At 35.6% G+C, this 15,766-nt stretch overlaps 1 non-coding gene across 1 annotated transcript; it reads left to right on the plus strand.

The window, feature by feature from the left end:
• Positions 1–1,906: 1,906 nt before the first annotated feature.
• LOC139887219 (small nucleolar RNA R71) lies at positions 1,907–2,013 on the plus strand. Its single transcript, XR_011773058.1, has one exon. It is a non-coding gene; the product is annotated as a small nucleolar RNA R71 (small nucleolar RNA).
• The last annotated feature ends 13,753 nt before the right edge of the window (positions 2,014–15,766 follow it).

Here is a 15,766-nt window from a genome sequence, read left to right on the forward strand (position 1 = left end):
ACGGGTTTCTTCAGTATTCTGATTCTCAACTTTAATACATGCAGGGTCGATTTCTATATCTTTAACCTCAACCTTGTCAGTCTTCTTCTTGAAACGAATGATTAAACTGTGATCTTCCGTCTCAAGCCTCATTAATTCTTCATGACGCTTAATGCTTAGAGACGTATTATTGTAGTTTCTTTTACGTCTTCCATTTCCTCTTCCTCTTCAGATTCCTCCTCTTCCCCTATTTCTTCGCTGGGATCCTTTTCTTCCATTTCTGGGTCGTCTGCAGACTGTGATTCGACACCCATCTCGATATCATTGGCTGCTGGTGAAGACTCATCATCGGAGGTGATCTGTCTGGTAGAAATAGCAAACATCTCTGCAGGTCCAGAATGATCGGTGGGTTGATCAATTTTGAAGGTAACACTCTCCCCATGTGATCGCAAGATCAAGGTTTGATTGTACACATCAATGATAGTCCTAGCCGTATGCATGAATGGTCTTCCTAATACTACTAGTGTGTGTAGGTCTTCTTTAATATCCATTACTACGAAATCCGTAGGATACAAGAATTTTTCGACGTTCTCAACTATGCCTTTAGGATATCGAATTGTGTGATCGGCAAGTTGGATTGTCATTTTAGTTGGTGAAAAGTCTCCTAACTCTAATCTCTTGTAGAGAGCAGGGGATTAGGTTGATACTCGCTCCTAAATCTGCTAGCGCATGAATGGTTCCAGATTGGTAGATCGAACACGGGAAAATGAATCAGCCCGTATCTCCTAGCTTTGTCGGTAGAGAGTTTCTGAGTAATACTGAGCATTCTTCATTCAGTAGAATTTTGTAAGAATCTGGTATCCTCTCCTTTGTAGAAATAAGCCTTCGGATGTATCTCTTCTATTTGGGGACTTTGTACATGGTGTCCAGGAATCTTCCATCAAGCTTGAAGGAATCAAGCTTGGATGGTTCCTCCTGTAGCCTTCCAGGATAGGGTACACGAACTGGAGTTGCAGGGGTCAGCTTCTGAGTATATGTTGATTTGTTCTTGAGCCTAGCTAACCTTCTCCGTGGTTCTTCCTCTGTGATTACGGAATCCATTTGCTTAGCTTCCTCTATGTGGGAATTTTGGATAGTATTACTGGGTAACCTTCCCTGTGGTCGGGTTTCAAGGCGTTGTGATAACTGTTCAAGCTACATCTCTAGACTTTTGAGCAGAGCCAATTGATTTCTCATTAGTATCTCCGTCTGATCTTGTCTGGCTGCAGTTATCTGATTTACCTGTTGTCCTCCTTGAATGAACTGAGTCAACTGTTCATCAGCTCCGAGAGTGGGGTTAGTTACTTTTCTAATCTGGGTGGTAGGGGAATTTTTCTCGACTGGTGGACTAGTGAGTGGAAGTGGTTGATCGTAGGACAATTGAGATTGTTGGGCTGGATAAGGTGGGTAGCGATAGCGAAAAGGCTGGTTGCTTCATTGAAATTGATTAACCCTAGGTTGTTCATTGAATCTGAGGATTGGTGGACGAGCTGGGAATTGAACGTAATAGACTGAACCGTCAGGGTTTTCGTACTCAACTTGATATTCTTCAGTGGGTTTCGGGTTGGTACAATTAACACAAGCCTGAGCTTGGTTGACCTGCTGCGGCTGCGTCTTCAATTCTCTGAGTTGTTTAGCGAGAGATTCCATCTTATCCGTGAGGGATTTTATAGCCTCCGTTTGATTGTTAAGTGCAGAGAGTGGGGCAGATGATGAAGTTGGTTCACTACTGTTCCAGTCATGATGATGCATCGTCATATTCTCGAGAAATTCCCATGCTTCGTCTGCGGTTTGGTTCATCAGATTTCCTTGAGCTGCTGCATCGATCGTTGTCCTATGATTTACCGTACGACCATTATAGAAGGTACAGATTTAAGCTGACCATTCTAGATGGTGATTAGGGCACTTATTCAGCAGGGTTTTGAATCGCTCTCATGCAGTGTAAAGAGATTCATCATAACTTTGTTTAAAGTTAATAATGTCATTCTTTAGTTTGGTTTGTTTAGAAGGAGGGAAATATTTAGTTAGGAATTTAGTAGCCATGTCCGTCCATGACGTGATGGAATCTTTTTCCAGTCCTTCGAACCATGTTTGGGCATGATGAGTGAGAGAATGGGAAACAAGTATAGTCGGACTATATCTTGTCCTATCCCTGGCTGTATGTAGGAGTTCGAAAGAGATATGAATTTATCATGGTGAGAATTAGGATCGTCATTCGGTAATCCATGAAACTGACAGCTATTTTAGATGAGCTGATTGGTCCTCCTCGACCTTCAATCGAGGGTTTGGTATTTTCTGCTAAAGTAACGCGCAACGCCATTTGATTTTTGATTTATGCTTCCTTACGTGCTTTAGAGATTATTTCGTCTGGATCAGATACGAATAACAACGGGTCTGGTCTAGATCGGGTTTGGGTCATACACTGGGTATGCCTTTTGTTTTTTTAATTTTAAGCAGATAAACTAAACTTCAAAGGTAATCTAAGGTAATTCTAATGCAATATAAGGTAATCATAATCTAAGGTAGTCTAAAGTAATCTAATTTAGTCTAAGTTAAGCTAACTATCCTAAGGTTGAATATGTTTTTGGTTCTGGCTACTGATTCCCTGATATTTCGATAACAAAGCTTCGCATGAACTATTCAACAAACCAAATGAAATGTCCCGTTCATATTGATTATAAACGTTCCATATTAATTGATTTCGTTGTGAGGTTTTGACCTCTATATGAGACGTTTTTCAAAGACTGCATTCATTTTTAAAACAACCATAACCTTTATTTTATCAATAAAAGTTTAAAAGCATTACGTAGATTATCAAATAATGATAATCTAAAATATACTGTTTACACATGACCATTACATAATGGTTTACAATAAAAATATATTACATCGACATATGTTTCTTGAATGCAGTTTTTACACAATATCATACAAACATGGACTCCAAATCTTGTCCTTATTTTAGTATGCAACAGCGGAAGCTCTTAGTATTCACCTGAGAATAAACATGCTTTAAACGTCAACAAAAATGTTGGTGAGTTATAGGTTTAAAATATATATATCAAATCGTAACAATAGACCACAAGATTTCATATTTCAATACACATCCCATACATGGAGATAAAAATCATTCATATGGTGAATACCTGGTAACCGACATTAACAAGATGCATATATAAGAATATCCCCATCATTCCGGGACACCCTTCGGATATAATATAAATTTTGAAGTACTAAAGCATCCGGTACTTTGGATAGGGTTTGTTAGGCCCAATAGATCTATCTTTAGGATTCGCGTCAATTAGGGTGTCTGTTCCCTAATTCTTAGATTACCAGACTTAATAAAAAGGGGCATATTCGATTTCGATAATTCAACCATAGAATGTAGTTTCACGTACTTGTGTCTATTTTGTAAATCATTTATAAAACCTGCATGTATTCTCATCCCAAAAATATTAGATTTTAAAAGTGGGACTATAACTCACTTTCACAGATATTTCCTTCCTCGGAAATAAGACTTGGCCACGGATCGATTCACGAACCTATACAAATATGTACATATATATCAAAGTATGATCAAAATATAACTACAATCATTTTTATTATGTTTTAAAGATTTGAGTGTATTAAGTCAGATGTCCTCGTTAGTAACCTACAACTAGTTGTCCACAGTTAGATGTACAGAAATAAATCGATATATATATTATCTTGAATCAATCCACGACCCAGTGTATACACGTCTCAGGCTAGATCACAACTCAAAGTATATATATTTTTGGAATCAACCTCAACCCTATATAGCTAACTCCAACATTACTGCATATAGAGTGTCGATGGTTGTTCCAAATAATATATATACATGGGTCGATATGATATGTCAAAACATTTTCATACGTGTCTTTGGTATCCCAAGATTACATAATATATTAGAATACATGTATAATACAATATAAGTTATCTAGGATATGATTTGTATAGATTTGTTAAACATTTCCCGTAGCTAAAAAGATCAAAAATATCCAATCTTGTTTTACCCATAACTTCTTCATTTTAAATTCGTTTTGAGTGAATCAAATTTCTATGGTTTCATATTGAACTATATTTTATGAATCTAAACATAAAAAGTATAGGTATACAGTCAGAAATATAAGTTACATGTCAATTACTAAAGAGGTAGTCATTTCCGTCGAAAGAACGACATCTTGATGACCATTTTGAAAAACATACTTTCACTCTGAGTTTAACCAAGATTTTTGGATATAGTTTCATTTTCATGTGAAAAATCATTTTCCCAGAAGAACAACTTTTAAATTAAAGTTTATCATAGTTTTTAATTATCCAAACCAAAACAGCCCCCGGTTTCACTACGACGGCGTATATCCGATTTTATAGTGTTCATCATGTTTCCAAGTTTTAAATCATTAAGTTAGCATATCATATAGATATAGAACATGTGTTTAGTTGATTTTAAAAGTCAAGTTAGAAGGATTAACTTTTGTTTGCGAACAAGTTTAGAATTAACTAAACTATGTTCTAGTGATAACAAGTTTAAACCTTCGAATAAGATAGCTTTATATGTATGAATCGAATGATGTTATGAACATCATTACTACCTCAAGTTTTCTGGATAAAACTACTGGAAATGAGAAAAATTTATCTAGCTTCAAAGGATCCTTGGATGGCTTGAAAGTTCTTGAAACAGAATCATGACACGAACATAGTTCAAGTAAGATTTTCACTCGAAATAAGATTGTTATAGTTGTAGAAATTGAATCAAAGTTTGAATATGAATATTACCTTGAATTAGAAAGATAACCTACTGTAAATAACAAAGGTTCCTTGATCCTAGATGATTACTTGGAATGGATTAGAAAGCTTGGAAGTAGACTTGCAAACTTGGAAGTATTCTTGATTATTATGAAACTATACTTATGGAGTTTATGAAGAACACTTAGAACTTGAAGATAGAACTTGAGAGAGATCAACTAGATGAAGAAAATTGAAGAATGAAAGTGTTTGTAGGTGTTTTTGGTCGTTGGTATATGGATTAGATATAAAGGATATGTAATTTTGTTTTCATGTAAATAAGTCATGAATGATTACTAATATTTTTGTAATTTTATGAGATATTTCATGCTTGTTGCCAAATGATGGTTCCGACATGTGTTAGGTGACTCACATGGGCTACTAAGAGCTGATCATTGGAGTGTATATATCAATAGTACATACATCTAAAAGCTGTGTATTGTACGAGTACGAATACAGGTGCATACGAGTAGAATTGTTGATGAAACTGAACAAGGATGTAATTGTAAGCATTTTTGTTAAGTAAAAGTATTTTTATAAGTGTCTTGAAGTCTTTCAAAAGTGTATGAATACATATTAAAACACTACATGTATATATATTTTAACTGAGTCGTTAAGTCATCGTTAGTCGTTACATGTAAATGTTGTTTTGAAACCTTTAGGTTAACGATCTTGTTAAATATTGTTAACCCATTGTTTATTATATCAAATGAGATGTTAAATTGTTACATTATCATGATATTATGATATATAATATATCTTAGTATGATATATATACAGTTAAATGTTGTTACAACGATAATCCTTACATATATGACTCGTTTCGAAATCATTAAGTTAGTAGTCTTATTTTTATATATGTAGTTCATTGTTAATACACTTAATGATATATTTACATATCATTTAGCATAATTAACCAAGTGTATCAATATCTTAATATGATTCATATGTGAAGGTATTTCGTATACCCGAGAGACATATTAAATTAACGTGGCCACTATGTTATGATCCAAGTCGGGTCATACCTAATAACAAGCTTACATACACTTTATATGTATTTATTTTAATGGTTGGATTGTTAAATGAATACACGACACTTGAACTTTAGAAAATCGATTTTCTAAATTATGATCACTTGAGATAAATTATTTGGATAATTTATATATGATGTAGATTTAATTATTTATAGGTTTAAATAATTATGTTGTGTTATATTTTATAAAATGGTTTATAAAATAATTACAATTAACAAACACATGTTTATTTTATACAAGTTTTATAAAATAAATACAAGTTTTATAAAATAAATCTTGTTATAAAATATATATGTGGTGTGCAGAATTTTGGTCTCCAAGATGCCACACCTATGCTTGTATTTGTTTATTTTAAGACCACACAAGTGCCAAGGTACATGCCTATTAGTTTACCAAGGGCCTTGACTCAAGTGTGACTTGCAATACACATTAAACTAACACAAAAAAACTGCATTCTGCTCCTTCTTTGCTGTCTTCTGGCCGTGAGGTATAGGGAGAGAAAGAGAGTTTGTTTTGTTTGTTGCAAGCTAAATTTCAAGTGGCAATAAAATCCTAACTAAAGGCTAAGTGTTGGTGTATTGTTTGGGGTATTTCTCCTTGAGGTTTCATCCTTTTGAAACTCCATTTTGCATCATCTTCTTCTAGCTTCCTGCTGTCCAAATTTCAGCCTTCTACATTCTTAGAGGAGGTATAAACACCCTTCTAATCTTGTTATATTTGTAAGCATGATTTCAAGACTTGATATTAACATGGAATTCAACTAAATTTTTAACATATAAACTTGTTTTATTGATAATCTTGCTTCCGCTTTCTTAACAATTACAAGTTGGTTTTGTAACTATGTTAACCTTAATGACATGTTTTATGGACTCATTGAATTCCATCAATGGTATCTAGAGCCGAAGTCTATGGATTATGCTTCTTTTATGGTATTTAAACCCACTATATTTGCATTCCATACACATGCATGAATATGGAATGTAAAAAAAAATGTTCAGGTTTGGGTGGGTTTGTAAGGTTGGCCGAATTCTTGGAGGTTCCAAGAGGGTTTGGAACTTTCAAATTGGTCATTTTTGTTCATATGTTGTAGTTCACAATCAATGCCTTGACCTTATGCTTGAATGCATGTGTGTTTGAATGATTTGTATTATTCATTTGGTATGTAATAATTAATTTATTCATTTGGTTGTAATATTCATTCATTTGGTTATGTAATTTATTTTACATTTGGTATGTAAAGTAGATTAGGTTGTATTTTCATTTTCTAGACAAAATGTATTAGGATATATTTTGTAACAAGATGAAGATGCATGAAGAACACAAGGAAGAACACAAAAAGCATGTAGATGCAAGGTTAAGTGGGAGGTTAAAACCTCTTACTTTGTGTTTTACCCATTGACCGGTGGTATTTTGTTTTCGGCTAAACAAAATGTCTACCAAAAGGCTTGATTGTGAACATTTGTTTTGCATGCGTGGTTGTTTTAATTTCTTGTATGATTGTGGATTGTGTATGTTAATACAACAAGTTATCACACAAGTTAACAACAAGCAAAACTAAAATTTAAATTGGTAGAATTATTAACAACATGAAATTTACCAAATCACAATTTAATCGGTTAAATTGAAATGGCTAAAAGGACATTAAGAACATGATAAGGATCATATGTATAAAATGGTTTATATCAAGTAATTGGCTAAAATTACATGACATGAAAATGGATTTCAAATAAACCATACACTAAATGCATGTTGGTGTATGGCATAAAAGTTTTCTTAAACTAGAATTAATGGAAACTTAAAATCCCTTCTATAAACATGCATGATAGTAGAATGCAAAAATTTTCGATGTTTGGGTGGGTTCTATTTTTGGCCGAATTTGGAAGCTCCAAAAGTGGGTTTGGGCTCTTCCATTTTGGTCATATTTGTTGTATGTTGATGTTCACAATCATAGCCTTGACCTTGTGTTTGTTTGGTTGAATGTTTGGTTGATTTATTATTCATTCATTTGGTTTGTAATAATATGTATTCAATTAGTTTGTAATAATATTATTTTGGTTATGTAATTTATTTTATATTTGGCATGTAAAATAGATTAGGTTGTATTTTCATTTTTTTAGAGAAAAATGTATTAGGATATATTTTTTTGTAAAAGATGAAGATGCAAGATGAAGAACACAAGAATAAGCATTTGGATGCAAGATTAAGTGGGAGATATAAAATCTCCTACTTTGTGTTATAACCCCTTAACCGGTGGCATTTGTTTTCGGCTAAACAAATGTCTACCAAATTGGCTTGATTGTGAACATATTTGTTTTGCATGCATGGTTGTTTATTGTGTTTGTATGTTTGGTTGCTACAAGTATATCACAAGTTAACAACAAGCAAAATGACAATTTAAATTGGTTAAATTAGACATTATTAACGACATGCAAAACGACAATTTAAATGGTTAAATTGAAATGGCAAAAGGACATTAATAAATGGTTATTAAGAACACTAAAAGGATTATAATAATTGGTTATTGAAACACATATAAAATGGTTTATATCAAAGTAATGAATTGGCTTTATTACATAACATGAAAAATGGATTTTCAAATAAACCATACTCTAAATGCATGTTGGTGTATGGTGTAAAAGTTCTCTCAAACAAGAATTAATGAAAACTTAAAATCCCTTATTACAAGGCAAACAAGTTAAACGCCATCCTTTTGTATGACACTTAAACATATTAGGAAACTCATAATGGGATAAAGGTCACCTAACCGTTATGAGTAAACTAATATGATTAAGGTGAATTTCGCACACTTGTGCGATAAAGGTCACCTAACCACTTGTATGTTGAATTTTACAAGTTTACACAAGTAGGACGACTTGATTTGGGAATCATGAACTTAGGGTCACCGAAGCATGAGGAACAAATAGGCGTTGATGGGATAAATATGCCATGCAAAAGGATTGCATGATCCCACAATTTAGAAGTTGCAAAAGGATTGCAATTGTCATATAAATGACTACCTAGCTAAATCAAATAACGGGATAAAGGTCACCTAACCGAAATTTGATTTACCGTTGGATTCTAATATTTAATAAGTCAATTAATATTTAAAGGGTATTGTTTATTAAATTTAAAATCGATACTTAAATGAACTTTGTTAAATTTTGTAGATGGCCGCCAATAACAACAACATGCAAAACGCACCTATTAACCTGAACAACCTATCGTTAAGGTCTCTCCTCGAGAAAGACAAACTCAACCATACGAAATTTATGGATTGGTTCCGCAATCTTAGGATTGTCCTCAAACTCGAGGATAAAGCGTATGTGTTGGAAGACCCCATTCCCGATCAACCCGACGAGGATGATACGGAAGGCATGGCTTATTGGGATAAGTATTGCGCCGATTCGGTGCAAGTCGCCTGCCTAATGCTTGGGACTATGATACCCGAACTCCAAAAGGATTTCGAGCATCATAATACATACGACATGATCACGCAATTGAAGGAGATGTTCCTTCAAAAAGCACGTGTCGAGCGCTTCGAGACCGTTCGAGCACTTCATGCATGTCGTATGGACGACTCCCAATCCGTTTTATCTTATGTCCTTAAGATGAAAAGCCTCATTGATCGCGCAAACCGTCTTAATCTCAACATATCTAATGAGCTAGCCACGGATCTTATCCTAAACTCCTTGTCAAAGAGGTTTGACCAATTTGTAATTAATTACAATATGAATGGGATGGATAAGACCATTGGCGAACTTCATGGCATGCTTAGGACGGCGGAAACTAGCATGGGTAAGAGGGCTTCACCCATGCTAATGGTCAATGATGGTGGGTCCAAAGGTAATAACACCTCTAAGCCAAAGGCAGCTAAGAGGAAAGGACCCGCCCATCAAGGCAAGGGAAAGGGGAAGATGGTTACCCCAACCAAAAACAAGAACAAGAAGCAAAAGGTTGCCAGACAAGCAAACCCCAAGGAAGACCCGTGCTTCGGTTGCGGTGAAATGGGTCACTAGAAATGCAACTGCCCGGTCTACCTTAAGGAGTTGAAGGAAAAGAGGGATGCGGGGCAAACCTCAGGTAATATATATATGGTATATATAGAGCTTAGTATTACTTATTCTAATACATGGGTATTGGACACTGGATGTGGAACTCACATTTGCAATTCTTTGCAGGGGTTCAAAAGAAGTAGCAAGCAAGCGGGAACATCAAGTCTCTTTATGGGTAATGGAGCCAAAGTGCAAGTGAAGGCTCAAGGAGACTTTGTATTAAAGCTTCCAAGTGGTTTGGAACTTATTTTGAACAATGTTTTGTATGCACCAGATTTATGTCGAAACATTATTTCAGTTTCCCGTTTAAAACAATGTGGTTTTTATCTTAATTTTGTTAATGATGATATCCACGTTTATTTAGATAATGTATTCTATTTTAAGGCTTCGCCTTCAAATGGAATTTATGAATTGGTTCATGATGATACATCATCTAGTAGCTCAATATACCATACTAGCACCAAGAAACTCAAAAGGGATTTGAGTGATTCCTACTTATGGCATTGTCGCCTTGGTCACATAAACAAGAACCGAATGCGTACACTTCAAAAGAATGGACTTTTGAAATCAAATGAGATGGACTCGTTTGATGTATGTGAATCTTGTTTACAAGGCAAAATGACTAAATCACCTTTCAAAGGGACCTATGAAAGGGCTAAAGATTTATTGGGATTAATACATTCGGATGTATGTGGACCCTTTAAACCCATGACTAGGAATGGTGAAAGATACTTTGTTACTTTCATTGATGACTTTAGTCATTTCGGATATGTCTACTTATTAAGACATAAGGATGAAACTTTTGAAGCATTCAAAGAATATCAAAACGAAGTACAAAATCAACTCAACAAGACAATCAAGGTACTTCGTATTGATAGAGGAGGTGAATACCTAAGCGATGCTTTCCAAGATCATCTTAGGATTTTTGGGATTATCTCACAACTTACTCCACCAGGAACACCTCAACTTAATGGGGTTTCCGAAAGGAGGAACCGAACCCTAATGGATATGGTTCGATCTATGATGGCAAGAAGCTCGTCACCTCTATCATTTTGGGGTTATTGTCTAAGCTCCGCGGCTCGTATTTTAAATATGGCCCCAACCAAGAAAGTGGAACGAACTCCTCACGAGATGTGGTTTGGAAAACCTCCTTCTCTATCATACTTGAAAGTGTGGGGATGTGAAGCTTATCCTAAGCGCTATGATGCTAATAATTTGCATGCTCGATCCACGAAGTGTATCTTCATAGGATATCCCAAGGATGATATGGGATACTATTTCTATGATCCGACCGAGCAAAATGTATTTGTTGCTCGGAAGGCAGAATTCCTTGAAACTAAGTTCTTAATGGAAGGCGAAAGTGAAAGGAAAATAAATCTTGAAGAGATTCAAGATCAAGTAGATGATACACAATTGGTTGACACTAGCACTCAACATGAAAATGTTGAGAGTGATCAAATGGATGATCAAAATACACAAGACGTTCGCAGATCTGGTAGGATTAGTAATCCACCTGAGAGATATGGGTTTCTCATGGATGGATGCTATGTGGTTGATTTGGATGAACCAACTAACTACCAAGATGCTTTATCAAGGATTGATAAAGATAAATGGCAGGAAGCAATGAACGCTGAGATGCAATCCATGTATGACAACCAAGTTTGGGAACTTGTTGCGCAACCTCCTGGCTCTAGGCTAGTTGATTGTAAATGGCTTTTCAAAATGAAAACCGACATACATGGAAACTTGGATACATATAAAGCTAGACTTGTAGCAAAAGGTTTCACTCAAACTCAAGGGGTTGACTATGATGAAACCTTTTCGCCAGTGGCAATGCTAAAGTCTATTAGGATATTACTTGCCATTGCTACTTATTATGATTATGAAATATGGCAAATGGATGTCAAGACCGCTTTCCTAAATGGACATCTTGAGGAAGATGTCTATATGGTTCAGCCAGAAGGTTTTGTTGATCCGAAATATCCTAAAAGGGTATGCAAGTTAAAGAAGTCAATCTACGGATTGAAACAAGCATCTAGAATGTGGAATCATCGTTTTAATGAGGAGGCCAAGAAGTTTGGCTGCATTAAAAATGGTGATGAAGCTTGTGTATATAAGAAAGCTAGTGGGAGCACAATCATGTTCCTTGTACTATATGTGGATGATATATTGTTATTTGGAAATGATATTCCGTCTATGCAAGGTGTTAAAACTTGGTTAAGTAAATGCTTCTCCATTAAGGATCTTGGAGAAGCACAATACGTTTTGGGGATTGGGATCTACAGGGATAGATCCAAGAAGCTGATAGGTTTGAATCAAAGTGCATACATTGAAAAGATCTTGAAAAGGTTCAAGATGGAGAACTCTAAGAAAGGTTTGGTACCTATTCAAAAGGGAACACTTCTAAGTTCATCTCAGTGCCCCACCACGAAAGATGAACAGGAGAGAATGAAGAAAGTCCCATATGCATCTGCCATTGGGTCAATCATATATGCAATGATATGCACTAGACCGGATGTGTCATGCGCTCTTAGCTTGACAAGTAGATACCAGAATAACCCAGGAAACAGTCATTGGATTGCGGTTAAAAGTATATTGAAATACCTTAGGAGGACTAAGGATATGTTTCTAATATATGGGTCTGGTGATGAGGAACTCGCCGTAAAAGGTTACGTGGACGCGAGTTTCCAAACTGATCGAGATGATTCTCGGTCACAGTCCGGTTATGTCTTCACGTTAAATGGAGGTGCGGTCTCTTGGAAGAGTTCAAAATAGGATGTTGTTGCTTTATCCACTACAGAATCAGAGTACATCGCCGCCTCATTGGCAGCTCAGGAAGCTGCATGGATGAAGAAATTCATTGATGACTTAGGAGTAGTCCCTTCCATTCAGGACCCTCTTGAGATCTTTTGTGACAACGAGGGTGCGATTGCTCAAATCAAAGAACCTCGTGCTCATCAAAAGACCCGTCACATTGAGCGAAGATTCAACTACATAAGGGATGAAGTTGAAAAGGGAAAGATATGTATTCGAAAAGTTCACACAGATCTTAATATAGCGGATCCTCTCACGAAGCTCTTACATGGAGCGAAACATACTGGACATGTTTGTGCACTTGGGCTTCGATATTCTAGTGATTGGTCATGATCTGTTTTATGTATTATAACAGAATGAAGTAGTTCAAACTCATTAATACAATTATGGGATTAATTTATCTTGAGTTATGTTCCTATTTTGCATATTTTATCCATGAATAAGTTATTATTCTAAATTCCGTAGTCGATCACATTTGTGGGAGCAAGTGTGAGGTTTAGACTATTATGAACTTGGATTGGTATACATTCACGGGATGAATGTAGGGCAAGGTTGCAACCAAGGTTCATAGATATTTGTGGGATGCAAATATTGGAAGACCCGCCATCAAGATTTACTAAATGGAGCCTTTGTGGTTGATCACATGTAGTCTTAATTGAAGGTGAATATCATTGTATCCTCTGACCTGAGATACATATTGGGTTCAGATATTTACCAAGTATTGTGCCTTGATTCTTTCCTTCGCTATTCTGAAATATGGTAGTTCATAAGGAAGAGCTCAGGTATATTGCAAGGTATATATTTAGGACGTATGTAGTCAAGATGGAATTTGCCCCTCTTATTCGTTGAGAGTCAGATGTCTAAGGCCTGATAAAGTTAAATCTAGAAGAGAGTGATCACTCTGTGTATCTTGGATTTAACATGACATCTAGGACGAAAGGATATAATGAAAAGATTCACCTATTCATATTCGAGATGGGAACTCGAAAGGGATGATGTTATTAAATGGCACAAAGTCATAACATATTGGGGGTGATGGACGGTCGTTAGGTGGTATCCATCACTTGCATTAATTTCTTATGTTTCTCGTGCAAGTGGGAGATTGAAGGTATTTCGTATGCCCGAGAGAAATATTAAATTAACGTGGCCACTATGTTATGATCCAAGTCGGGTCATACCTAATAACAAGCTTACCAACACTTTATATGTATTTATTTTAACGGTTGGATTGTTAAATGAATACGCGACACTTGAACTTTAGAAAATAAGTTTTCTAAATTATGATCACCTGAGATAAATTATTTGGATAATTTATATATGATGTGGATTTAATTATTTATAGGTTTAAATAATTATGTTGTGTTATATTTTATATAATGGTTTATAAAATAATTACAAGTAACAAATACATGTTTATTTTATACAAGTTTTATAAAATAAATACAAGTTTTATAAAATAAATCTTGTTATAAAATATATATGTGGTGTGCAGAATTTTGGTCTCCAAGATGCCACACCCATACTTGTATTTGTTTATTTTAAGACCACACAAGTGCCAAGGTACATGCCTATTAGTTTACCAAGGGCCTTGACTCAAGTGTGACTTGCAATACACATTAAACTAACACAAAAAAATTGCATTCTGCTCCTTCTTTGCTATCTTCTGGCCGTGAGGTATAGGGAGAGAAAGAGAGTTTGTTTTGTTGGTTGCAAGCTAAATTTCAAGTGGCAATAAAATCCTAACTAAAGTCTAAGTGTTGGTGTATAGTTTGGGGTATTTCTCCATGAGGTTTCATCCTTTTGAAGCTCCATTTTGCATCATCTTCTTCTAGCTTCCTGCTGTCCAAATTTCAGCCTTCTACATTCTTAGAGGAGGTATAAACACCCTTCTAATCTTGTTATATTTGTAAGCATTATTTCAAGACTTGATATTAACATGGAATTCAACTAAATGTTTAACATATAAACTTGTTTTATTGATAATCTTGCTTTCGCTTTCTTAACAATTACAAGTTGGTTTTGTAACTATGTTAACCTTAATGACATGTTTTAGCAAAACATTTCTTCAAATTCGAGACGTGAAAAGTGTTATATACAGCCGCGAGTTGTTGAGGTAGCTCCAGTTGGTAAGCTACTGGTCCGACACGATCTATAATCTTGAATGGTCCAATGTACCTTGGATTTAGTTTCCCCCGTTTACCAAATCGAACAACGCCTTTCTAAGGTGAAACCTTAAGCATGACCATTTCTCCAATTTCAAACTCTATATCTTTTCTTTTACTGTCCGCGTAGCTCTTTTGTCGACTCTGGGCGGTTTTCAATCGTTGTTGAATTTGGATGATTTTCTCGGTAGTTTCTTGTATTATCTCCGGACCCGTAATCTGTCTATCCCTTACTTCATTCCAACAAATCGGAGACCTGCACTTTCTACCATAAAGTGCCTCAAATGGCGCCATCTCAATACTAGAATGATAACTGTTGTTGTAGGAAAATTCTGCTAACGGTAGGTGTCGATCCCAACTATTTCCGAAATCAAAAACATATGCTCGTAGCATGTCTTCAAGCGTTTGTATCGTCCTTTTGCTCTACCCATCAGTTTGTGGATGATAGGCAGTACTCATGTCTAGACGAGTCCCCAATGCTTGTTGCAACGTCTGCCAGAACCTTGAAACAAATCTACCATCCCTATCAGAGATAATAGAGACGGGTATTCCATGTCTGGAGACAACCTCCTTCAAAAACAATCGCTCCAACTTATCCATTTTGTCATCTTCTCTCATTGGCAGGAAGTGTGCTGACTTGGTGAGACGATCAACTATTACCCAAATAGTATCATAAGCACTTGCAGTCCTTGGCAATTTAGTAATGAAATCCATGGTAATGTTTTCCCATTTCCATTTCGGGATTTCAGCTTGTTGTAGTAGACCTGATGGTTTCTGATGTTCAGCTTTGACCTTAGAACACGTCAAACATTCTCCTACATATTTAGCAATATCGGCTTTCATACCCGACCACCAAAAGTGTTTCTTGAGATTTTTATAC

This window comes from Rutidosis leptorrhynchoides, chromosome 1 (genome assembly GCF_046630445.1).
Source record: "Rutidosis leptorrhynchoides isolate AG116_Rl617_1_P2 chromosome 1, CSIRO_AGI_Rlap_v1, whole genome shotgun sequence".
Lineage (NCBI taxonomy): Eukaryota > Viridiplantae > Streptophyta > Magnoliopsida > Asterales > Asteraceae > Rutidosis > Rutidosis leptorrhynchoides.